Genomic DNA, 25,466 nt, shown 5'->3' on the forward strand with positions numbered 1-25,466 from the left:
GTTCAAACCCCTGAGCTGACAAGGTACAAATCTGTTGCTCTGCTCCTGAACAGGCAGTTAACCCACTGTTCCTAGGCCATCATTGAAAATAAGATTTTTTTTCTTAACTGACTTGCCTAGTTAAAGGTAAAAAACTAAAATCTGCGTCTCACAAAGACACGGCAGTTGGAACCAAAAATCTTAAATTTGGACACATCAGACCAAAGGACAGAGATGACCACCAGTCTAATGTCCATTGCTCATGTTTCTTGGCCCAAGCATGTCTCTTCTTCTTAGTGGTGTCCTTTAATAGTTATTTGTAGCAATTCGAACATGGCCTGATCTATGCAGTCTCCTCTGAACAGTTGATGTTGAGATGTGTCTGTTACTTGAATTCTGTGAAGTATTTATTTGGGCTGCAATTTCTGAGGCTGGTAACTCTAATGAACTTATCCTCTGCAGCCGAGGTAACTCTGGGTCTTTCTTTCCTGTGACGGTCCTCATGAGAGCCAGTTTCATCATAGCACTTGATGGTTTTTGCGACTGCACTTGAAGAAACTTTCAAAGTTCTTGAAATTTTCCGTATTGACTGACCTTCATGTCTTAAAGAAATTATGGACTGTCGTTTCGCTTTGCTTATTTGAGCTGTTCTTACCATAATATGGACTTGGTCATTTATCAAATAGGGCTTTCTTCTGTATACCACCCATTCCTTGTCACAACAAAACTGAATGGAACAAATGCATTTAGAAGAAAATAAATTCCACAAATTAACTTTTAACAATGGCACACCTCTTAATTGAAATGCATTCCAGGTGACTACCTCATGAAGCTGGTTGAGATATTGCCAAGAGTGTTTAAAACTGCCAGGCGAGGTAAGCTTGTAAGCAGTTAGAAAATAAGTAAATATAGACTCATTTTGAACTAGAAACAAACAATTCTCTAGCATAATTGCATTAGTGTTTAATGTGCTTTGGTAAAAGAAAATTAAGCTTATGACGCACAAAAATGGCCTCTAGGACCCACATTTTTTTCCCTTGACATTTTATGTCTCAGTAAACACGTGAGTTCGTGAACCACGAGGATGTTCACACAACTTGTAAGTTATTTGAAGTAAGAAATAATATAATTTGGCCTTCTAGGTCTTAGATGTAAATTGGCTTATTATGAAGTAGGCTACATTTCAACGTTTCGCTGTGTTAGCGGTCATTTGAAGCCTGGTCTACGACTACACCTTTTTGTCAGGGAACCATGTAGGCATATTAACGTTAGCTCAATATTTTATTCTAATCTAGTTTGCTGTTGTATCCTGATGATTTCTTGCATTAGTTTTAGCTTCTTAAAATGATACGAATTGAATATTCATTGTGATCTTGTAGAATAAGTAGCCTACAATTATCACAAGTCTGGATAAATATCAGTTTTATTGTTAAAAGCAAATAGACAGGACAAAATTGCAGGTAGGCCTAATGGTAAAATGTAATGCTAGTGTCTAGGGCCTCAATAGTTTTTTACAATGTAATGCTAAGGCACCAGCACTCAAAGATTAGCTTATAAAATTGTATGTAATGATACTATGTAATACCATTTATGTGTAGTGCATCTTATAGCCTTTCTCAGTTTTGACACAAAGATACCAATTGATATTATATTCTGCTTTCTGCAGCTATGATGACACTTTTAACAGGCATGAATGAGGTTGACTGAGTTTCCTCTTCGTAGCTTGTAGTGTTTCACTGTTTTGCTCTCATCCAGCATTTCCCCTGCAAACAGAAGTCATCAAACCAATGTTTTAGAAGCTGTTTTTTATTATTAAAGAAAGACCATTTCCATTCATATCTTAGTATACAATACTTTTACAGCTAAGTGTTTAACTGCGAATTACCTAGCCTGTGTAAGATTCTCATGACCTTGTTCTACATCGGTCAACAACAACAAACAACAATCCATATGAAATAAACAACTGGCATACTGCTTTAACTCATAAGGATGCGTCATGTGGATAGATAGCCTACCGTTGTAAACAAGCTTCATTGTGCTGCATTTCTTTCCTGCCTGTTGACATGCATTTTCCAACAGAACTGCTATTCTCTCCAGAGGGAACATGTCTATGTCCATGGTCTTTCCCGCACACCTCACAAGGACATTGAACTTGTCCACATCCTCAATGTTGTCATTGGCCTTAATAAAAAGAGCACACAGATATTTAATGATCAAGAGAAACAAGTCGGAATATATCATTTTAAAAAGTTTATATTGTGGTGGTAATATAAAAACAATAAACTCTTAACTAGTTCCCCTAAATGTTTACCCAACCAGCTGCTTTGATTAGGGGGGAAACCCCACACTCGTAAACATAATTTCCTTGAGTTGGTCTTTGTTTCAGTCAAATACAGAGTTAAGCCTACTTACACATAAGGCACTTTGTGATTCCCCCAGGAAATTCCCTGTGTTAGTCTTATCACCTTGTTGCTCTGGTGACCTGGGTGGACAGAAACCGATGTTCACTTTTCAAAGCAATAGTAAAAGAGATAAGACTTAAACCAGGGTTTTTACACACACACACACACACGTTATGTAAAATTAATTTCCATTCAGTATCCTATTTTCCCTCACCCCTAAACCGAACACTTACCCCAACATTAACCCCTAACATCAACCTGTAACCCTAATTCTAACCCTTAACATAAACCCCTAAACTTATAATAGCCCTTGTCCTCATTGGGAAATGACGACTTTGGGGAATTTTTGGTCCCCACAAGGATAGACCCCCCCCCACCACACACACACACATTCACACAGAGGTAAACACATTTTAGACAGTCTCCCTTCCCTGTCTGAGCTCTCTAATTGAGGGCCAACATGGCTCTTCCCTGACGGCTGGGAATCCCCTGTGTTATTACCTTGTTGCTCTGGTGACCTGGGTGGGGATAGGGGAAGTGTACTTATAGGGAAAGTGAAAGATTGACAGGAGTGTTTACACTTTGGAGTTTAGGCCAGGTTACCGTAAAGCACTTTGTGATATCTGCTAATGTAAAAAGGGTTTGTAAATTAATTTGATTGACTTGACCAAGGAGAGAAAGATTCTAGGTTCTAGGCTCACCTGTCTGTGTCCTGATAGGTCTCTGTCTGAGTGACAACTGTGATTTCCCCTGAAGACTGGGGCAAAACAGACTAAGTTAGTTCACTCTAATAAGTGAGAAGTAATCATACAGGATTTCCCATTCCCCTTATATTTCCTGATCATGTATCTCTTTTGAAAAACAACAAATAATGCATTTAAATGTAAGTCGAGCATTTTATGGTTTGGGGAATGCATACGTTCATGCTTGCGGCACCTTGAAATTATGAAATTGTGGATGTTCTCTCAGAATTTTGCTAAATAGATTTCAGATTACAGACTAGTTGCCAATAGAAAGGATCTTAGTGAATAAATAACATAGTATGAATAGTCAAATGTAGGTTACTTACCTCTGGGTATAAATAACTGTAGATTCCGCCCATTTTGTAAATGTAATAATCTGTCTGATATAGCTTATTCTTCTACTTAGTCTTCGTCGAAGTTGAATGGTGGTATGCTGCCTCTACCCATTTATATGGCCGAGTGAGCCCTTTATCTCAGTTCAGAAAAGTACAGAACTTTCACTTTCTATTGGGAAAGCCTGGTCTCATAGACTGGACGCAACATATTAAATGTAAATCCCGAACAGTAGTATGATATGTAACGTTTTGGTTTGGGTACATAAGACCGATGGTTACTTCAGGCAAAAATGAAAGTATTTTGGTCGGGTGTATAACGCGAATGTCTAGCAACCCAAAGGTTGCGAGTTCAAATCTCATCAAGGACAACTTCAGCTAATTAGCAACTTTACAACTACTTACTATTTTTTTTGCTACTGCTTAGCATGTTAGCTAACCCTTCCCCTAAACTTAACCCTAACCCATAGCCTAGTTAACGTTGGCCACCTTGCTAGAATTCATAAAATATCATACGTTTTGCTAATTCGAAACACATTCTATGTTTTGCAAACTCAAAATATAAAATGAATAGTAATTTGTAACCTGTCATACGAAATGAGTGATAGACACCGACAAATGAATACATACCATACGAAACATAACATATCATAATAAATGGTGTGCCTCGGATTTACGTTCAGAATAATACGAAATGCTCTGGGACCAGGTTGATTTGGAGATTCCCCTGATATTACCTGTGATGTCTAAAGACATAAATGAAGACGTCATGAGGCATTTAGAGACCGGTCTTACGACCTGTCTTAGAAAATGAAGACGTCTTTAAGACAGTCCATAGAAATACCAATGTCTTGAGACATCCGACTTAAGGTGTTTCTAGACATTTTAGAATTAGTTGTTTTCATGTTTTATTAGTTATAAATACTAATCACTCACTTAATAACACTTATGCACAGCCATAGCACAAATTGTACAAATCAAAGTAATCAAGATGATTTATTGACCAAGATATACATTTCATATGCTACAAAATAACTTTGGTTAAAAGGCGGTACAGTGCTCCAAATAAGGCCTATCTTCAAGGCTTTACAGCCAGATAATCATCTCTTGTTTAGGGATCTCAGAGCTGTTCTTCCTTAATCTACAGGAAAATAAACTGTTGTTAGTTATCATATCATAAATACCACCTCTACCCTGCTATTTTTATTGTACCTTTAATTATGAATAGCTCAACTGATGAGGAAAGCCCTACCATTCATGATGGCTTAATGTTTGACACCAGGTAGGACCCCAGCTTTATTCCAGTCTGAAAATAGGAATAATCAGTTAAGTACTCTGTGTCTGTCTGTTCTCATGGGAAGAAATGAACATTGCATGTGTCATGTGCCTTTTTTTGCAATGCAGTGTATTTGTATTTGCTGGGTGACAGCTGGCCATGATTGAGTTGAGTTTCTGACATGTTTTCCATCCTTGTATCCTGATAAAAGAGAAATAGGCCCTGTTCATTACACAAAAACGATCAAAGCACGTGAAAAAAAGCAGACACAAACCTCCAGTCATAACATACCTCACCAGCCTATCATGCACAGAGATCAGCACTCAGATAAGTCCAGTCTACTCACACTGCAACATGTGAGGTTGGCATACCTGACCAATAAGATAAAACAAAAAAATAATAAACGCACCAGCCATTTATCTTTACTTTATTTTAGGGATATATTTGATGTAACATTTGGATGCAGGCTTCTACACTAACTTTTTCCGCTGGTGGCACTGGTGCTAATCAACTTTTTCAGTTGGTGGCACCAGCACATGATTTGGTTCAACAATTTTTTTTTATACAGAAATGTATAATGACCTGGCCTGTGTCCCATAATGTGCCTGTATTCCATACAGAACCAGGCTAATAATGATAAGCCATCTTTTAAATTAGCATGCCCATGTGTTTTTACATTGATTTGGATAGCAAAGAAAATAGACGTAAAATAAAGTGCAGATTTCAAACTGCCATCTAGAGGGCAGAATTTGAAAAAAAAACATACTTGATAACTGCAAAAAAAAGATTCTAAGGGGGGAGAAGCACTGTGATTTCCCCCAGTTTTCAGGTTTCCCCTCTCAAACTCACTTAATTTTTCTTTTTTTGAAAAACAACTAAATTAGATATTCCAAGATGGCGTTTTCTAAACAAACGGCCACTGGATTAATGCAAATAGTCATGATTCTGCCAGGTAGGCTATAGGCTACTTTCTAGGGATCTTTTAATTGCCTTTCCAAGTACCCAAAAAACATTAAGGCCATCATTAACATCGGGAACAGCTACACAAAGTGTAGAAGTACAGGCCCTACACACACCACACACAGCAGGGCTCAATATTCAGGTACATTTTCCAGTGGCACACCAGACCAGTGCCAACTGAAAGCTACTGGCCCGAATGGAGAAAAAAATACTGGCATGGATCAAGATGTGACAGGAAAGCGACTATTGCGTGCATCATTTCAATAGCAGGGGATTTTATCTTTCATTTGCGGGCTGAGAAAGTAGCCTATTCAGGGTTCATACAGACATTAGGAAATCAAATTCATGGACTTTCAAGGACTTTTTCAAACACTTAATTGTAATTTTCTAGGACCTACATGTAATATTTAATTGTTGTAATAGCCTATAGAAAAAAAACTCCCCCTATAATGTATAATGTATGTACTTCGCCAGACTGCCAAGACCCTTGCCCTCATCCAGGTCAAGGTGGCGAGACACTTTAGTGATGACACCATAGGCCTTGTTGATCTTTGCACCAGACAGGATGCCCTTCCCAGCATACTTGGGGTCCAACATGTACCCTGCAGTGTCTATGGGCTTCAGGCAAAAGTCGTCACGCTTTTTTGATGTATTTCATAACTGCAGTTTCCTCTGCTTGGAGCAACATTGAAGTGGGCAGGGCAGTACGGATTTCTTCTCCTACATATGCAAGCAGAGTCTGAAGATCAGTCAGGATGACATTGGATGGGGCTGTCCATATCGGCAGACTGTGATATGGCCATTTCTTGAAGAGAACATGATGACAACACCACCCATACAGGTGTTACTAGGTAGCTTCAATGTGGTGCTCTTATTTTTCTCACTTTGCTTGGTGAGGTAGATTGCTGCTATAACTTGATGACCCATACCTACAGTAACCATTTCCTTGGCTTTCTTGTAGAGTGTATCCATTGTTTTCATTGTTTTAAACCTGGTATCGGTATTGAAGTCAAAATTCTGGTATGACAACACTACTACTGGTAGTGGCTTACCCATGGGCTTTTCTACTCCTGGTTGGCTACAATACAGCTGCCTGATGAACGTTAGATTTTTATAACTAACCTTATCTGTGGAGAGGAGCTGTAGCTAGCTATGGTTGTTTTTTCCGAATAGAAGTATAACACGTTTTTCTTTTTATTATCCGTGAACCCGAAAAATGTATTTGTAGCTGCCAGCATGCACATCTCTTTCACTCAAACAGTGAAGTGCTGCGTTCTCTAAACAACTACTGCCTAGTTCTTCTGTCTGTAGAGAAACGAGCAGGGTATTGGTTGAGCCTGCTGCAGGGATTGTATTAGAACAAGCTGCTCTCATTTCCCCAGATAGACGCTCACTCACTTACTGACTCGTCTCAGGGCACAAGCACATTCCAGGTCAGCCCAAGTCCATTCCAGGTCAGCCCAAGCCCAAATTTCAAGAAACACACAGTACATCGAGCTCTTTCCTAAGTGTCAGTTGCCCGGCTAGCTCAGTCGGTAGAGCATGAGACTCTTAATCTCAGGGTCGTGGGTTCGAGCCCCACGTTGGACGCACATTGATTTTGCATCTCTAAACCTCACTGTGCTCATAGATGTAAAGACAAGATTGTACTACTCGTCTGTATTCACAATTTTTTTAAATACATTTTAATATTTTATTTTTTATAGTTGGTTAAATTTTACTCAATTATTTTAGTAGTTTTTGAAGTTGGAGAAATACTACTAATAAAACATAAATACTACAAAAATATTTGTGTTAGTATTTTTAATCGTGTTATAATATTTACTTTAAGAAATTCACCTTATTAGAGATTGATTATACACAGAAAAAATAGAATAGGGATTAAATTCCATCGTTTAAGGATTTCCCATTTACTTCCAAGGAGGCTGTGAAATCACTTCCTATTCAAAAGTAAGCGCCCAACGTGGGGCTCGAACCCACGACCCTGAGATTAAGAGTCTCATGCTCTACCGACTGAGCTAGCCGGGCTGTTTGTGGAGGACTAGCCCCTCCCTTTGTATACCTTCAACCTTATACCCCTTCCTAATTGTAGCACTCACAAGTGTTCAGTATTTTATTTATTTAACTTTAAACAAAACATTAAACTAATTTTCTCATTTTAGTTGGTTTAATTGTACTCCGTTATTTTAGATGTTTTGAAGTTAGAGGCTACTAACTTGAAACTAATCAAATATTGTAAATGTTATAGTATTTGTAACTGAGTCCCACAGTGGACACCTCTTAATACCCATAATACCTAGCGGTCAAACACGGAAATGGCTCCAATGGTTTTTCAACCATTCATTTGATCCATTGTGGATTTTAAAAACACTGCAAATAAGGGCTGTGTTTTGCGTAGGCTTACCCTATCGTGTCGTTTTGATAACCATGTAAATCTCTCTCGGACAAGGTGACTTATCAATATAATCGGTTTGGTGTTGCACATCAACAGATGGAGAAAACCAACACCTGTCAGGCCATTCATTTCGACAATAATCTTCATTTTAATTTGACTTTACAAACAAGAGGGCTTAATTTGAGTCTATTTCTTCGGAGCCTAGACCTATATAAAATAACATTGCCTACCTCAGCCAGTTATGAGGCTTAACCTCCTAATAGAAGTAGTATTTTTTTTTAAATTAGGCCTTACATTTGCAACTGGTGAAAAATGTAGCATCCTACATGCTGTCTGTGTCAGCAGTCCAATCCCTGTACCTTTTGCAGAATATCAATATCTGTCCCTGATGTTTTTCCTGGAGAGAAGTGGCTTCTTTGCTGCCCTTCTTGACACCAGGCCATACTCCAAAGGTCTTCGACTCACTGTGCGTGCAGATGCACTCACACCTGCCTGCTGCCATTCCTGACCAAGCTCTGTACTGGTGATGCCCCTATTCTGCAGCTGAATCAACTTTAGGAGACTCTAGACGCTTCCCAGAGCCTCTAATGAGTGTCTGGATTCCGGATGAAGGTATTTTGGACCATTCCTCCAAACAAAACATCTCCAGTTTGACAAATACAATTTGATATAAAAACACCTAATATTCAAAAGTGAGCGCCCAACGTGGGGCTCGAACCCACGACCCTGAGATTAAGAGTCTCATGCTCTACCGACTGAGCTAGCCGGGCTGTGTGATCATAATTTAGCCCCTCCCTTTGTAAACCTGTAATCCCCCACCAGAGCTATTAAAGACAGGATGAGATAGGAATAACATTGGCAATGAATGGAGGAACTTGTAACCCGTCAGACTGTTGACCAATCAGATTCACGTTGTAATGCTGCGTCACGCAGTTGCTAAAATAATCGTCACGCAATCCCTTCTCATATGGTATGAGTCGATAAAAAAAGAAGTGCTGCTCATCGATAACTGGCGTCCAATTTGTCTTCTTAATAATGACTATAAGATATTAGCCTCACTACTTGCAAAAATAATTAAAGAAGTCCTGGATGCAATCATTGATGAAACACAGTCTGGCTTCATGAGGAACAGACATATTTCTAACAATGTCAGACTAGTATTAGACGTACTTGACTACTCAGACCTTTACTACTTTAAATAATACTTTTAAGATCAATTGGATAAAACAATTCCTAAGAAGACCCACTTCTATCTGGAATTTTATTCCTCATCATGTCTTCTCTACTTTTGGTGGCCTTAACTTCATGTTGTTTTGCAATTATAATATTGACATACAATAGAAATAAGCGGAATCATTTTTATGTAATTAATTTCATTATTCTTTTGGCCAAATTTCATATACACAAATGTAAATTTACAAACAGAAAACCACATTTTCGTACCCTACAAAAAGAAATTGAACTGTATTTTAAGACGGTTAAATGCTCTACTAACAAAAAAAGCTGTTAGAATTGTAAGTATATGCATGTCCCTTAAGGTTCTTGTGTAATTGTAATGTGATATTGTACCCCCTAGCTCGATTGTCTATTATTTGTAATATATGTATGCTTGTGTTTCCTCATGTGCTTTATGTATTGATTTGATATTTAAAAAAAATATATATATATATATATATTTTTTTTTATAATTATATATTTTTTTAAAGAGTCGATAAACCTGCCTATTTTCCTCGAAAGTAGTAATGTTACGATATCAAAGCTATACGATATTACAAAGAACACGTTCATTATCTCACATCTAGGAAAATATTTGTAATGTTGTACTTCTTGTTGACGAAATTCATGCTAGTGTAACAGGGTTATATTGGTGATTCCCCTTGCCACTTTATTGTTAAGCCAATGGGTTTTTGGTTTGAGTTTGTCTTGCCTTCACCTACTCAACAGGGCATCTTATTGGCTGGTTTGCGTTGCTTGCTTACGAGGGGGGATGTTCCAGTTAGAATCGACCCAGTGAACAAGCACCAAACCAGAGGTAAGTTGTTGGTTGCAAAGCACTGTACATCAGAAGTGATTTTTATACTCTCAAGTGATGATTTAAATGTACAATTTGTATCAAATTGTTTGTAAATATTATTCGAACATCACATATAAGATGCAGCGGTTTTTGGAGAATATTTGTTGTGCATTTTGTTGTAAAGAATTCCTTGACCGTTCTTCTGGATCGGATCATCCTTCGCTGGATTTCCATCTCAGAACTTCCGCCGTGGTTGCTGTTGAAGAATCAGATAAGACGTTGCTGGTGCAGTTCATATGGCGATATCGCATTTCGCCACAAGATGGGGCCACAAGAACGTTTTATTATCGCAATTGATGATTTCTCTGGCTGAGGCTCTTCACAGATAAAGGATAACTTTTGTGTTACTTGTTTATTTGCAATTCTGATGTATATCTTGTCACGAACCGGCTCAAAGCCCGTAACAAAGGGAGACAACGTGGAGATAAGGAGTAACAAAATATATATTTATTAACCAAAGCAACTAAGGAAAATATACAATGGTGTGTGTAATCAGTAATCAGTAGTGTAAGTGAGTGTTTTGCATGCATGAATGTGATAATGCAGGGTGTTGAAAGGTGCCAATGCAAACAAACAAAAGGCCACCAAGAACCACCACATAATCTACAATGGTGTCTGCATGGAGAGAGTCTCCTCCATGAATGTAGAAGAGGTCTATTTATCCTGGGACACACCTGGCCCAGGTGTTTCCCATGGAGCTGACGACCCTCCCCAACTCCGCCCACCGGCATCCTAATAAGGAAACAAGAACAAAGACAGAATACGGCAGACAGAGTGGGAGGGTCGTCACAATCTGATATAAGTAGGGTGAGTTTTACCAGTGTAATAGATATAGGTTAGATTTTGACATGAGGTTAAAAACAAATATATATATATATATATATATGTTTTGCTATATACATTTTTATTAGGGTGTTGATTTCCCATTGTTAAAATGGAAGGTGCTGGGAGAGTTAGGGGTTTCCTGTCATTCCTGTCTGTGATGGACCAAGCAGTTGAGGTTATGGGCAGGCTTATGGGAAGGGCCCGCGATGTTGTTAAAGTTGGCATACGCAGCAATCCCTCCATTGATTTATCTAAAGGCCCGAGTCCCATCTTTGACATACTGAAACAACATTTTAGTGGCACTGTTTTTTCAAGCATGCCCCTTGCTGACTTTTATGCCACATTACCTCTGACTGATGAACAACCATTTGAATATAGGCCCATCTCGTGAGCTCACAGTCATGTTTATCAGACATTGCCCTAATGCTGAACTGTCGCTTATCTTTAAGTGCAAGCCATTACAGCAGTGGACCGCTGCAGATGTTCATGAGAGGCTGGATGAATACAGGAGGGAGCGGAGGTACTCTCACTTATCTAAGTTGACCCCAGCCATCGCAACAATGAAGCAGGAAGTTGGTGCTGTCATGCCGATCACCATGCCTGCTGTGAGAACCCACATGGAAGTACCCAATACGTTGCCTTACCCAGCCCAGACTATTCAGGGCTCAGCTGAGCCGATGGAACGTATCCTTGTAGTGCTGGAGCAGAGGCCACAACAGTCTGACCATAAGTTCCAAAAAGGGAATAGGAGCAAAGTGAAGTCTAATGGGCCATGTAACGTGTGCGGGGATGCTGGACATGATACTTACTTTCACTGCAGGGCCAATCACCTCTGCTTTCTTTGTCATGTAGCTGGCCACGCACGCTCTCAGTGCCCCAAGGCCGCAGCTCTGAGCACAGCTGGTGGAGTCCCTACAGTAATCACTGCTCAGCTTCCGGGAAAACTAGTAGGCCTGCATGTAGAAGGGGAGAGTGTTGGGCCTTTTGTAGAGTCCCCATCAGTGAGAGCTGTTGATTTGGAGTCTGTATATAAAAGTGTTTGTGACGAAATGGAGACTGAGAAGAGTATCATAATGCAGAACACACAGAGACTTTCCCCGTATGATGATTTATTCTATGCTAAGGTGTTAATAGGAGGGGAAGTAGAAGTGAGAGCTATGCTTGACAGTGGATCCATGGCTTGTACCTTGAGCTCTAGGGTCTTACCTGAACTGTTGTATGCAGGAGTGTTGAAAAGTCCATCATTGAGTCCTACAGTAGTAGTCTTGGTTGGTTGTGGTGGGTTGAAGACGAGGCCTTTGGGAGTATGTGAGCTGGAGATGGAGGTGTACGGATGTAGAGTTGCTGTGCCTACACTGGTGGTTGAAGGCCAGAGTGATGACCTCATCTTGGGCAGCAATCTCCTAAAGCACTTGATTCGCCACCTGAAGACGGATGGAGATCTCTGGAAGAGGGTTTATACTCCTGTGTGTGACGGGGGTGAGGAGAGCAAGCTAATCGATATGATGGCTAATGTGGAGAGATGGAGAGACAGTGAAGTACCTGACAAAGTTGGAACTGTGAGACTAAAAGGGTCTGTGACTCTAGAGCCTATGCAGGAGCACGTCTGGGGCAGACTACGAAACACTCAACCTATCAGCTGGCAGTGCTGTTGTCATTGAGCCCAGCAGTTCAAGGTCAACACCAATGTCAATACTGGTAAGGAGGACAGTAGCTCTATTGCGGGGGGATGGATGGCTCCCTGTTAGAGTGATAAACCCTTCTCAGAAGACAGTGACATTGAGACGAAACGCCACTCTAGCCGATGTCTTTCCTTGCATGGCTCTAGAGGACTTTGACTGTTCGTGTGTGAATGATGATTCATCAGCAGCTTTACAGCAGCAAGTGCAGAGAACGGCTGATATACTCACGGACTGCCAAGATGACTTGACACTGACTGACGGTTCCAGCCAACTTCACGATACTGACGGACCTGACAGTTCAAGCGATCCTGAGGTCTTACGTGACTTAGGTTTGACTGATATTGATGTCTCCTCCTGTCAAGCGTCTCCTGCTAGTAAGAAGAAACTCATCCAGCTCATAGCTGAGTACCAGTCTATTTTTTTCCAGGCACAAGTTGGATTGTGGAAAAGCTTCCGGATGTCTTCACCACATTCAACTGAGTGATGAGAAACCCTTTCGGATGCCCTACCGACGCCTTTCACCAAATAATTATGAGAAGCTCAAACAAGCATTGAATGAGATGGAAGAACGTGATATCATAAGGAAGTCTAGTAGTGAGTTCACCTCTCCCCTTGTCCTTGTATGGAAGAAGTCTGGAGACCTGAGACTCTGTACTGATTTTTGTTTGCTCAATGCTCCCACCATCAAAGACGCCCACCCACTCCCTCACCAGGCTGACGCGCTGGCTGCGTTAGGTGGAAATGCCTTTTTCTCGACAATGGACCTTACCTCTGGCTACTACAATGTGGAAGTGCATGAGGATGACCGGAGATTCACAGCCTTTACGTCGCCATTTGGATTGCATGAATACAATCGAATGCCACAGGGGTTGTGTAATAGTCCTGCAACCTTTATGAGGATGATGCTAAACATCTTTGGGGATCAGAACTTTCTTAGCCTGCTGTGTTACCTTGACGATGTCTTGGTCTATGCACCCACTGAAGATCTGGCTATACAGCGCCTGGAAATGGTTTTTGAGCGTCTCAAGGCTCACAACCTGAAGTTGTCGCCAAAAAAGTGTAACTTTCTGCAGAGGTCTGTGAAGTTTCTGGGGCATATCATTAGTGCGGATGGTGTCGCTACAGACCCTGAGAAGGTGAGGGCCATTACAGGAGTAACAGAAGCTGATCCGATGAAAGATGGCACTGACATCTTTCGGATGACAACAAGGATTCCATCTCAGAAGATATTGAGTTCATTCATTGGGATGGTGGTGTATTATCAACAGTTCATTGAAGGTTGCTCGACCATCGCAAAGCCTCTCTTTGGATTGACTACTGGACACAAGGCTCCACGCTGGAAAAATAAGCGAAGCTCACCTGTCAGGAAGTTGACGGCTGCCGACTGGACAACAGAATGCAGACAGGCCTTATTCCAGCTAAAGCAAGCCTTACTGGACCAGTTTTTGTTGGCCCACCCCAACTTCGAAAAACCCTTTCTACTCTCGGTGGATGCATCCAGCAATGGCTTAGGTGCTGTGCTATCTCAGGTGCAGGAACCGGGAGCTACAGCGAGACCTATAGCCTTCGCGAGCAAGTCCCTCAGTTATGCACAGTCGAGGTATCCTGCGCACAGGCTCGAGTTCTTTGCCATGAAATGGGCTATCTGTGACAAGTTCCACCACTGGCTACGGGGACAGCAGTTCACGGTATGGACGGATAATAATCCCTTGACATACATTCTGACCAAAGCAAAGCTTGATGCTTGTGAACAGAGATGGGTCGCCAAGCTGGCACCATACGAGTTTGACATCAAGTACATCCCTGGAAAAATAAATGTTGTTGCAGATGCTTTGAGCAGAGAGCCCTTCGTACGACCTAGTGCACTCCATCGCCTGACAAAGGTCCCGTACGAGACCTTACTAGCTAAAGCGGACGCTGTGCGCACAGACAGAGTGCAAGATGTGTTTCGCTGGTCCAGCCACCCCTTTGACAAATCCTCTGACTCCAACGAAGTGGTCATTAGCTGTCAGGCTACTGTTGACCCCCCAAATTGCATGACGTGCAATTTTGTGCCGTTCCTAACAGAATAAAGCTACATGACTGGTGCTACATATTGGAGTTCCGTGTTGATGACTGATTGTACACAACGCAAGAAGAGTACTGTTACACTAATTTTGTGTTTTTGTGCAAGCGCCCAATTTACTCCCATTCACTCCTTGAAGGAGAATGCTCCTTGTCCCAAAATCACCCAGAATGCACGGCACGGCCCATTGACGACGTGTGTGCAGCGTACATAATGGCCTTAATTCGATTCCAATGGAGTTTCCCATCTCCTCAAAAGTATCTCTGCCCCTACTACCGATCACCAAACCATTGTTGCACTAATCTCAGTGTTCAGTATTTGATTTGATTTATTTAATTTTGAATAAAACATCAAATTAAAATAGTTTTGTTGGTTTCATTTAAATAATTTGGACGTTTTGAAGTTAGAGAAACTCTACTAATAAAATATAAATATAATAGTATTACCAAATTAATAAATAGTATATTTTCAGTTTATTAAAGTGTGAACATGTTGATGGCATGGAGGTTGTGAAATCACTTACTATTCAAAAGTGAGCGCCCAACGTGGGGCTCGAACCCACGACCCTGAGATTAAGAGTCTCATGCTCTACCGACTGAGCTAGCCGGGCTGTGTGATCATAACCTAGATCCCCCATTGTAAACCTGAAACCCTATGCTCGTGACACTCATATGCCACTTCAGAAACAAAATGCTTTGACTTTGACACGGATAGCAACCTTGTCTCTGTGGCGCAATCGGCTAGCGCGTTAGACTGTTAATCTAAAGGTTGGTGGTTCGAGCCCACCCAGGGACGGTAATTTTGATTTTTGCGGTGGATTCATATAACAGTTGTTTTGATGTTTTTTTTTATTTATTTTTTTATTTCACCTTTATTTAACCAGGTAAGCTAGTTGAGAACAAGTTCTCATTTGCAACTGCGACCTGGCCAAGATAAAGCATAGCAGTGTGAACAGACAGCAACACAGAGTTACACATGGAGTAAAACAATTAACAAGTCAATAACACAGTAGAAAAAAAAGGGAGTCGATATACATTGTGTGCAAAAGGCATGAGGAGGTAGGCGAATAATTACAATTTTGCAGATTAACACTGGGGTGATTAATGATCAGATGGTCATGTTTTTTTTTGTTTGTTTTTTTTTTCACCTTTATTTAACCAGGTAGGCTAGTTGAGAACAAGTTCTCATTTACAACTGCGACCTGGCCAAGATAAAGCATAGCAGTGTGAACAGACAACACAGAGTTACACATGGAGTAAACAATTAACAAGTCAATAACACAGTAGGAAAAAAAGGGGAGTCTATATACAATGTGTGCAAAAGGCATGAGGAGGTAGGCGAATAATTACAATATTGCAGATTAACACTGGATTGATAAATGATCATGTACAGGTAGAGATATTGGTGTGAAAAGAGCAGAAAAGTAAATAAATAAAAACTGTGGGGATGCGGTAGGTGAAAATGGGTGGGCTATTTACCAATAGATTATGTACAGCTGCAGCGATCGGTTAGCTGCTCAGATAGCAGATGTTTGAAGTTGGTGAGGGAGATAAAAGTCTCCAACTTCAGGGATTTTTGCAATTCGTTCCAGTCACAGGCAGCAGAGTATTGGAACGAAAGGCGGCCAAATGAGGTGTTGGCTTTAGGGATGATCAGTGAGATACACCTGCTGGAGCGCGTGCTACGGATGGGTGTTGCCATTGTGACCAGTGAACTGAGATAAGGCGGAGCTTTACCTAGCATGGACTTGTAGATGACCTGGAGCCAGTGGGTCTGGCGACGAATATGTAGCGAGGGCCAGCCGACTAGAGCATACAAGTCGCAGTGATGGGTGGTATAAGGTGCTTTAGTGACAAAACAGATGGCACTGTGATAAACTGCATCCAGTTTGCTGAGTAGAGTGTTGGAAGCAATTTTGTAGATGACATCGCCGAAGTCGAGGATCGGTAGGATAGTCAGTTTTACTAGGGTAAGTTTGGCGGCGTGAGTGAAGGAGGCTTTGTTGCGGAACAGAAAGCCGACTCTTGATTTGATTTTCGATTGGAGATGTTTGATATGAGTCTGGAAGGAGAGTTTACAGTCTAGCCAGACAGCTAGGTACTTATAGATGTCCACATATTCAAGGTCGGAACCATCCAGGGTGGTGATGCTAGTCGGGCATGCGGGTGCAGGCAGCGATCGGTTGAAAAGCATGCATTTGGTTTTACTAGCGTTTAAGCGCAGTTGGAGGCCACGGAAGGAGTGTTGTATGGCATTGAAGCTCAATTTGGGGTTAGATAGCACAGTGTCCAAGGACAGGCCGGAAGTATATAGAATGGTGTCGTCTGCGTAGAGGTGGATCAGGGAATCACCCGCAGCAAGAGCAACATCATTGATATATACAGAGAAAAGAGTCGGCCCGAGAATTGAACCCTGTGGCAACCCCATAGAGACTGCCAGAGGACCGGACAGCATGCCCTCCGATTTGACACACTGAACTCTGTCTGCAAAGTAATTGGTGAACCAGGCAAGGCAGTCATCCGAAAAACCGAGGCTACTGAGTCTGCCGATAAGAATATGGTGATTGACAGAGTCGAAAGCCTTGGAAAGGTCGATGAAGATGGCTGCACAGTACTGTCTTTTATCGATGGCGGTTATGATATCGTTTAGTACCTTGAGTGTGGCTGAGGTGCACCCGTGACCGGCTCGGAAACCAGATTGCACAGCGGAGAAGGTACGGTGGGATTCGAAATGGTCAGTGACCTGTTTGTTGACTTGGCTTTCGAAGACCTTAGATAGGCAGGGCAGGATGGATATAGGTCTGTAACAGGAATTGATGTCAGGAATTGATCCTCAGAATGAACCTCTCCTGAGATTGTCGGAATGTTCTCACACTGTTGTAAGATTCATTGTAAATATATTGCAAAAAATATCATAATTTTCAACAGTAAATTCGGCAAGTTTAGTTTTCCTTGATGTAGCCAGTAGCCACCCCAATTTTAATTTTTCTTAAAGAGTAAACAAAATGTGGTTGTACTGAGTATCAGAGGGCTGTATGTAGCCTGTTGCACATGGAGGAGAAACTGCTAGCAATCCTCCCCTCCCCTCCCCCAGGAAATGCAATTTTTCTCCGGCTTTCTTCAATGTTGTCTTTTGTTTGTCGCTGTGTTGTGCTCTCTTGCCTGTATCTCACAGTGTAAATCTGTGCAGTGCAGCGTGAGTTTCAAATATTGTTTTGGAAGGGGGAAAAAACATGGTATTATGGTTTACTAATTCACTAACTAGGTACCACTTATGCTGTAGCATTTGCTAAAAATCAAAAGAATCCGTCCCTGGGTGGGCTCGAACCACCAACCTTTAGATTAACAGTCTAACGCGCTAGCCGATTGCGCCACAGAGACACGGTGTTGTATAGAAAAGGATAAGGGTTTATATTCTGTAAAATACAAAGACGGTATTCCTCCTTCCGGCCCACTTATAAACAATCAAAATGTTAAACATGAATTACACTTGTCAAAACTATGAAATAACATGCACATCATTTGAAAGGTATGTTCATTCTATGCTGCGGAAAATTATTGAAAAAATGTCAACGTTTGTTTTCACTTAGTATAAGCACTATGTAGCGACATTTGTTAGCATTATCTTATATAATGACTGGTGGTGTTACTTTTTCGGCACAACAGGTTGTAAATATTTACTTAATCTTATATTTTTCTAATGTTACCTGCAAAAATGTTTTTGTCATTGATATCGGTCATAAAAAAAAATAATGCAAGTAGACCGCTGCTTGGCCAGCTAATCCTCCTCAAGAGTATGACATCATACTCTATGAGGAAATACCAAGCATTTTTTTAAACGGTCTGTTTGAGGTGGATATTCTCCACAAAGCATACTCAAAATATATATTTTTTTAAAGGTAAACCTTCACTCTACAACCAGTCCTCGTTAGTATAGTGGTCAGTATCCCCGCCTATCACGCGGGAGACCGGGGTTCAATTCCCCGACGGGGAGAATAATCTTTTTTTTCCCCTTATACTTCTGGCTAGCCTGGTCTGGTGAGATTAGCCTCATTGTATGCAGGTATTCCCCGACGGGGAGGATGCATTTTTTCCCTTATACTTCTGACTGTGAGATAAGCCTCATTGTATACAGGTGTTCCAATCTGGCCTTTTCCCCTCTATATTTTGTCATACAATGCCGACATCCTGAATATGGTGTAGAATAACCCGATGTAAAATGAAATTTATTGTAGAATGAGATCACAGACGTTGAGGGTCAGGGTCCCTGCAATTTAGTTTCTGTGGCCCAATTGGCTAGCACATTTGACTGTAAATCTAAAGCATGGATGTGCAAGAGTGTACAAAACATTAGCCATAGCTGCTCTTTCCATATGGCATAGCCTGACCAGCTGAAAGCTATTATCCCTAATTAATGTCACCTGTTAAATCCTCTTCAATCAGTATAGATGAAGGGAAGGAGATGGGGCTTAAAAGTCCTTATTTAACCTTAGAGGGTGAATGGGCAAGACAAAACATTTAAGTCCTGCAGCCACTGAATTCTGGTAGTTTTTACTTGAACGAATAAAACCATCAATCATGAAATTTGCTGCTGGCACAATACAGCCAAAGCAGTGCTGCCTCTTGCCTGGCTTGTTGCCTTAGTGAACAGGCATCAGGCACTCTCAAACATCTAGCAAGCTAGCACTAGGAATAGGGGTGTCAAATTGTGATTTTTGAAATACCTAACAACCCATACATCAAAACGTGGCTATGAAGCTCTATTTTCTAACCTACTGTTTTTTTTTCCATATTGATGACAGACAGTCTACAGGGAGGAGGTCAGAGACCTGACCGTGTCGTGCAAGGACAACAACCTGTCCCTCAACGTGATCAAGACAAAGGAAATGATTGTGGACTACAGGAAAAGGAGGACCGAGCACACCCCCATTCTCATTGACGGGGCTATAGTGGAGTAGGTTGAGAGCTTCTAGTTCCTAGGCATCCACATCACCAACAAACAAACATGGTGCCCTCTTCACAACTGGCATGGTATGCTTGGACCACAGCACCTATTCCCCCTCAGGAGACTGAAAAGATTTGGCATGGGTCCTTAGATCCTCAAAAGGTTTTACAGCTGCACCATCGAGAGCATCCTGACGGGTTGCATCACTGCCTGGTATAGCAACTGCAAGGCCTCTGACTGCAAGGCACTACAGGGGGTAGAGCGTATTGCCCAATACATCAATAACTCTACCTAGATGTACATATTACCTAAAGTACCTCGACTAACCGGTGCCCCGCACATTGACTCTGTGCTGGTACCCCCTGTATATAGCCTCGCTATTGTTATTTTACTGCTGCTCTTTAATTATTTGTTTTATGTATTTCTCTTGAAACTGCATTGTTGGTTAAGGGCTTGTATTCAGCGTATGTGACAAATAAAAAAATATTTGATTTGAATACGAAACAAAATGTATTTCAACACACACAATAGCATTTTCATTAGTTTATGTAACTGTCGGGGATAGCCAATGTACAAACGAAAAACTACTAAGACACAAATGCAAGTGTTAAAATCCATGAAATGGACACCATCACTAAGATAATTCATTAAAACCTGTTGCGACTCTAGGGGCAGTAGTTTCATTTTTGGGAATAAAAAAACTTTCCCGTTTTCAACGGGATATTTTGTCAGGACAAGATGCTAGAATATGCATATAATTGACAACTTTGGATAGAAAACACTAACGTTTCCAAAACTGTAAATATATTGTCTGTGAATATAACAGAACTGATGTTGCAGGCGAAAGCCTGAGAAAAATCCAATCCGGAAGAGCCCCAGGTTTTGAAAGCGCTGCGTTCCAATGAGTCCCTATTCAGCTGTGAATGTGCCATCAACGAGCTTACGAGCTACGTATTCCCCAAGGTGTCTACAGCATTGTGATGTAGTTTTCCGCATTTCTGTTGAAGAATAGCCGTAGGCGGCCACATTGCGTAAGTGGTCACATGGTGGCTCCGAGAGAGATTCTTGCGTAAAATACAGAGGTTGCCATTACTCCAATCGGTCCTACTGAAAAACGAATTGTCCCGACAGATATATTATCGAATAGATATTAGAAAAACACCTTGAGGATTGATTATAAACAATGTTTGCCATGTTTCTGTTGATATTATGGAGCTAATTTGGAATTTCCGGCCAAACGAGATTTCTCAGCCAAACGTGAAGAAAAAAATGGAGCTATTTCGCCTACAAACTTTGGCTGTCTACCTGAGAGTCTCCTGAGTGAAAACATCTGAAGTTCATCAAAGGTAAACGATTTAATTTGATTGCTTTTCTGATTTCCGTGACAAGGTTGCCTGCTGCTAGCAAGGCATAATGCTATGCTATCGATAAACTTACACAAATGCTTGTCTAGCTTTGGCTGTAAAGCATATTTTGAAAATATGAGATGACAGGGTGATTAACAAAAGGCTAAGCTGTGTCTCAGTGTATTTCATTTGTGATTTTCATGAATAGGAATATTTTCTAGGGATATTTATGTCTGTTGCGTTATGCTAATTAGTGTCAGGCGATGATTACGCTCCCGCATGCGGGATGGGGAGTCATTACAGAGGAACATTATGAAATTAAGAAAATGCATTTCAAAAGAACAGAATGGTATATTTGAAGTGTAAAGGGATACGTCGGGATTTTTGCATTGAAGCCTTTTATCTACTTCCCTAGATGGACTCGTGGATACCATTTTTGTGATTCTGCATGCAGCTTGAAGGAAGTTGCTAACTTGCGTTAGTGCAATTGCTTACTAGTGTTAGGGCAATGACTGGAAGTCAATGGGAACAGTCATTGCGCTAACGCTAGTTAGCATTGGCATGTTAAACTACCTCTAACTTCCTTCATACCGGAGGCAAAGATGGTATCCACAAGTTCATCTGACTGGGTAAGTAGATAAAGAGCTTCATTGGCAAAATCTATTTATCCCTTTAAATATACAACTGTTCTTTGAGTGCACTTTGGGAGCGTGGAATTGCGGTATTTCTGCCAAAAAGTTATATTTGTCACATGCCACTTCTGTTTCCCTGCCTCTGTGTCAATTCCAAGCTGCGCTGTTCATCAGATTCTTCATATACAATTTAAAAATGTATAATATTGTCACCCAGTATAATCTTGTATTTAGGCTAACTCTATTATATGTGTGAAATTAGTTTTGGTGTAGTTTCGATGGGCCATCATCAGCTGTGCAGGCTGACTGGTAGTGAATGAGGGAGGGTGAATGACAGTAAGATTCTAACAACGACAGTGTGTTATATAGACTTATTTAGGAGAAGTCAAGTACGGGGGATATGACTTAACATGTAAATTAATTCAATATAAATGCTGTCAGCTTTTGAACAATAAAATGTTGAAAAGACTACAACACTGTTTGTGACCAGTATTTTTATTTTATTTTTAATTTTATTTAACCAGGTAGGCTAGTTGAGAACAAGTTCTCATTTACAACTGCAACCTGGCCAAGATAAAGCATAGCAGTGTGAACAGACAACACAGAGTTACACATTGAGTAAACAATTAACAGGTCAATCAGGTCAATAATTATTCAGACCCATTACTCAGTACTTTGTTGAAGCACCTTTGGCAGCGATTACAGCCTTGAGTCTTCTTGGGTATGACACTACAATCTTGGCACACCTGTATTTGGGAACTCTCCCATTCTTCTCTGCAGATCTTAAGCTCTGTTAGGTTGGATTGGGAGCGCCGCTGCACAGCTATTCTCAGGTCTCTCCAGAGATGTTTGAGCGGGTTAAAGTCCGGGCTCTGGCTGGGCCACTCAAAGACATTCTTGTTTCTCATCGTCTGAGATTCCTTTAGGTGCCTTTTGGCAAACTCCAAGCGGGCTGTTGTGCCTTTTACAGAGTGCTTCTGCATGGCCACTCTACCATAAAGGCTTGATTGCTGCAGAGATAGCTATTCCTCTTGTCCAGGCGGGATAGCCATGTAAGGATGCTGTTCATTGACTAGAACTCAGCATTCAAATCAAATTTTATTTGTCACAAACACATGGTTAGCAGATGTTAATGCGAGTGTAGCGAAATGCTTGTGCTTCTAGTTCTGACCATGCAGTAATATCTAACAATATTAGAGCCTACTCAATCACTTTTTATAGCTACTGTTTACAGGCCTCCTGGGCCATATACAGCGTTCCTCATTGAGTTCCCTGAATTCCTATCGGACCTTGTAGTCATAGCAGATAATATTCTAATCTTTGGTGACTAATATTCACGTGGAAAAGTCCACAGACCCACTCCAAAAGGCTTTCGGAGCCATCAACTCAGTGGGTTTTGTCCAACATGTCTCTGGACCCACTCACTGCCACAGTCATACTCTGGACCTAGTTTTGTCCCATGGAATAAATGTTGTGGATCTTAATGTTTTTCCTCATAATCCTGGACTATCGGACCACCATTTTATTACCTTTGCAATTGCAACAAATAATCTGCTCAGACCCCAACCAAGGAACATCAAAAGTCGTGCTATAAATTCACAGACAACACAAAAATTCCTTGATGTCCTTCCAGATTCCCTCTGTCTACCCAAGGACGCCAGAGGACAAAAATCAGCTAACCACCTAACTGAGGAACTCAATTTAACCTAGCGCAATACCCTAGATGCAGTTGAACCCCTAAAAACTAAAAACATTTCTCATAAGAAACTAGCTCCTGGTACACAGAAAATACCCGAGCTCTGAAGCAAGCTTCCAGAAAATTGGAACGGAAATGGCGCCACACCAAACTGGAAGTCTTCCGACTAGCTTGGAAAGACAGTACCGTGCAGTATCGAAGAGCCCTTACTGCTGCTCAATCATCCTATTTTTCCAACTTAATTGAGGAAAATAAGAACAATCCGAAATTCCTTTTTGATACTGTCGCAAAGCTAACTAAAAAGCAGCATTCCTCAAGAGAGGATGGCTTTCACTTCAGCAGTGATAAATTCATGAACTTCTTTGAGGAAAAGATCATGATTATTAGAAAGCAAATTACGGACTCCTCTTTAAATCTGCGTATTCCTTCAAAGCTCAGTTGTCCTGAGTCTGCCAGGACCTAGGATCAAGAGAGACGCTCAAGTGTTTTAGTACTATATCTCGACACAATGATGAAAATAATCATGGCCTCTAAACCTTCAAGCTGCATACTGGATCCTATTCCAACTAAACTACTGAAAGAGCTGCTTCCTGTGCTTGGCCCTCCTATGTTGAACATAATAAACGGCTCTCTATCCACCGCATGTGTACCAAACTCACTGAAAGTGGCAGTAATAAAGCCTCTCTTGAAAAAGCCAAACCTTGACCCAGAAAATATAAAAAACTATCGGCCTATATCGAATCTTCCATTCCTCTCAAAATTTTTAGAAAAGGCTGTTGCGCAGCAACTCAATGCCTCACTCGGCGTTACTCTGGACCCTGATCTCTCTTTTGAAGAACATATCAAGACTGTTTCAAGGACAGCTTTTTTCCATCTACGTAACATTGCAAAAATCAGAAACTTTCTGTCCAAAAATGATGCAGAAAAATTAATCCATGCTTTTGTCACTTCTAGATTTGACAACTGCAATGCTATACTTTCCGGGCTACCCGGATAAAGCACTAAATAAACATCAGTTAGTACTAAATACGGCTGTAACGGCGTTCTTCGTTTGTCAAAAGAGAGTCGGACCGAAATGCAGCGTGGTGGTTACTCATGATCTTTAATGAAGGATCGCGATACATAAAATAACTATTACAAAATACAAAACAACAAACGAAACGTGAAATCTAATTACAGCCTATCTGGTGAAACTACACAGAGACAGGAACAATCACCCACGAAATACAAAGTGAAACCCAGGCTACCTAAATACGGTTCCCAATCAGAGACAACGAGAATCACCTGACTCTGATTGAGAACCGCTTCAGGCAGCCAAACCTATGCAACACCCCTACTCAGCCGCAAATCCCAATACCAACAAAAACCCCAATACGAAATACAACATAAACCCATGTCACACCCTGGCCTGACCAACAAATAAATTAAAACACAAAAATACTAATACCAAGGCATGACAGAACCCCTCCCCCCCTAAGGTGCGGACTCCCGGACGCACCTCAAAACCATAGGGAGGGTCCGGGTGGGCGTCTGTCCATGGTGGCGGTTCCGGCTCGGGACGTGGAACCCACTCCATAAATGTCATAGTTCTTCCCCTTCGCGTCCTGGGATGATCCATTCTCGCCGCCGACCATGGCCTAATAGTCCTCACCCAGAACCCCACTGAACTGAGGAGCAGCTCGTGACTGAGGGGCAGCTCGGGACTGAGGCAGCTTGGGACTGAGGGGAAGCTCGGGACTGAGGGGGCAGCTCGGGACTGAGGGGGCAGCTCGGGACTGAGGGGGCAGCTCGGGACTGAGGGGCAGCTCGGGACTGAGGGGCAGCTCGGGACTGAGGGGCAGCTCGGGACTGAGGGGCAGCCCAGTACTGAGAGAAAGCCCAGCACTGAGAGGAAGCCCAGTACTGAGATGAAGCCCAGCCAGGCAGTTGAATCCGGCAGATCCTGGCTGACTGGCGGATCTGGAAGAGTCTGGCTGACTGGCAGATCTGGAAGAGTCTGGCTGACTGGCAGATCTGGAAGAGTCTGGCTGACTGGCAGATCTGGAAGAGTCTGGCTGACTGGCAGATCTGGAAGAGTCTGGCTGACTGGCAGATCTGGAAGAGTCTGGCAGACTG

At 41.6% G+C, this 25,466-nt stretch overlaps 7 non-coding genes across 7 annotated transcripts; 3 read left to right on the forward strand and 4 right to left on the reverse strand.

Annotated features, from left to right (window-relative positions):
* The first annotated feature begins 7,209 nt into the window (after positions 1-7,209).
* Positions 7,210-7,282, forward strand: trnak-cuu (transfer RNA lysine (anticodon CUU)). The gene has a single exon. It is a non-coding gene; the product is annotated as a tRNA-Lys (tRNA).
* Positions 7,283-7,647: 365 nt separating this feature from the next.
* Positions 7,648-7,720, reverse strand: trnak-cuu (transfer RNA lysine (anticodon CUU)). Its single transcript has one exon. It is a non-coding gene; the product is annotated as a tRNA-Lys (tRNA).
* Positions 7,721-8,784: 1,064 nt separating this feature from the next.
* On the reverse strand, positions 8,785-8,857 carry trnak-cuu (transfer RNA lysine (anticodon CUU)). Its single transcript has one exon. It is a non-coding gene; the product is annotated as a tRNA-Lys (tRNA).
* Positions 8,858-15,270: 6,413 nt separating this feature from the next.
* trnak-cuu (transfer RNA lysine (anticodon CUU)) lies at positions 15,271-15,343 on the reverse strand. The gene has a single exon. It is a non-coding gene; the product is annotated as a tRNA-Lys (tRNA).
* A 111-nt stretch (positions 15,344-15,454) lies between these two features.
* Positions 15,455-15,528, forward strand: trnan-guu (transfer RNA asparagine (anticodon GUU)). The gene has a single exon. It is a non-coding gene; the product is annotated as a tRNA-Asn (tRNA).
* A 2,511-nt stretch (positions 15,529-18,039) lies between these two features.
* trnan-guu (transfer RNA asparagine (anticodon GUU)) lies at positions 18,040-18,113 on the reverse strand. The gene has a single exon. It is a non-coding gene; the product is annotated as a tRNA-Asn (tRNA).
* A 541-nt stretch (positions 18,114-18,654) lies between these two features.
* trnad-auc (transfer RNA aspartic acid (anticodon AUC)) lies at positions 18,655-18,726 on the forward strand. Its single transcript has one exon. It is a non-coding gene; the product is annotated as a tRNA-Asp (tRNA).
* The last annotated feature ends 6,740 nt before the right edge of the window (positions 18,727-25,466 follow it).

The sequence above is a fragment of the Oncorhynchus masou genome, chromosome 27 (assembly GCF_036934945.1).
Source record: "Oncorhynchus masou masou isolate Uvic2021 chromosome 27, UVic_Omas_1.1, whole genome shotgun sequence".
NCBI classification, from domain to species: domain Eukaryota; kingdom Metazoa; phylum Chordata; class Actinopteri; order Salmoniformes; family Salmonidae; genus Oncorhynchus; species Oncorhynchus masou.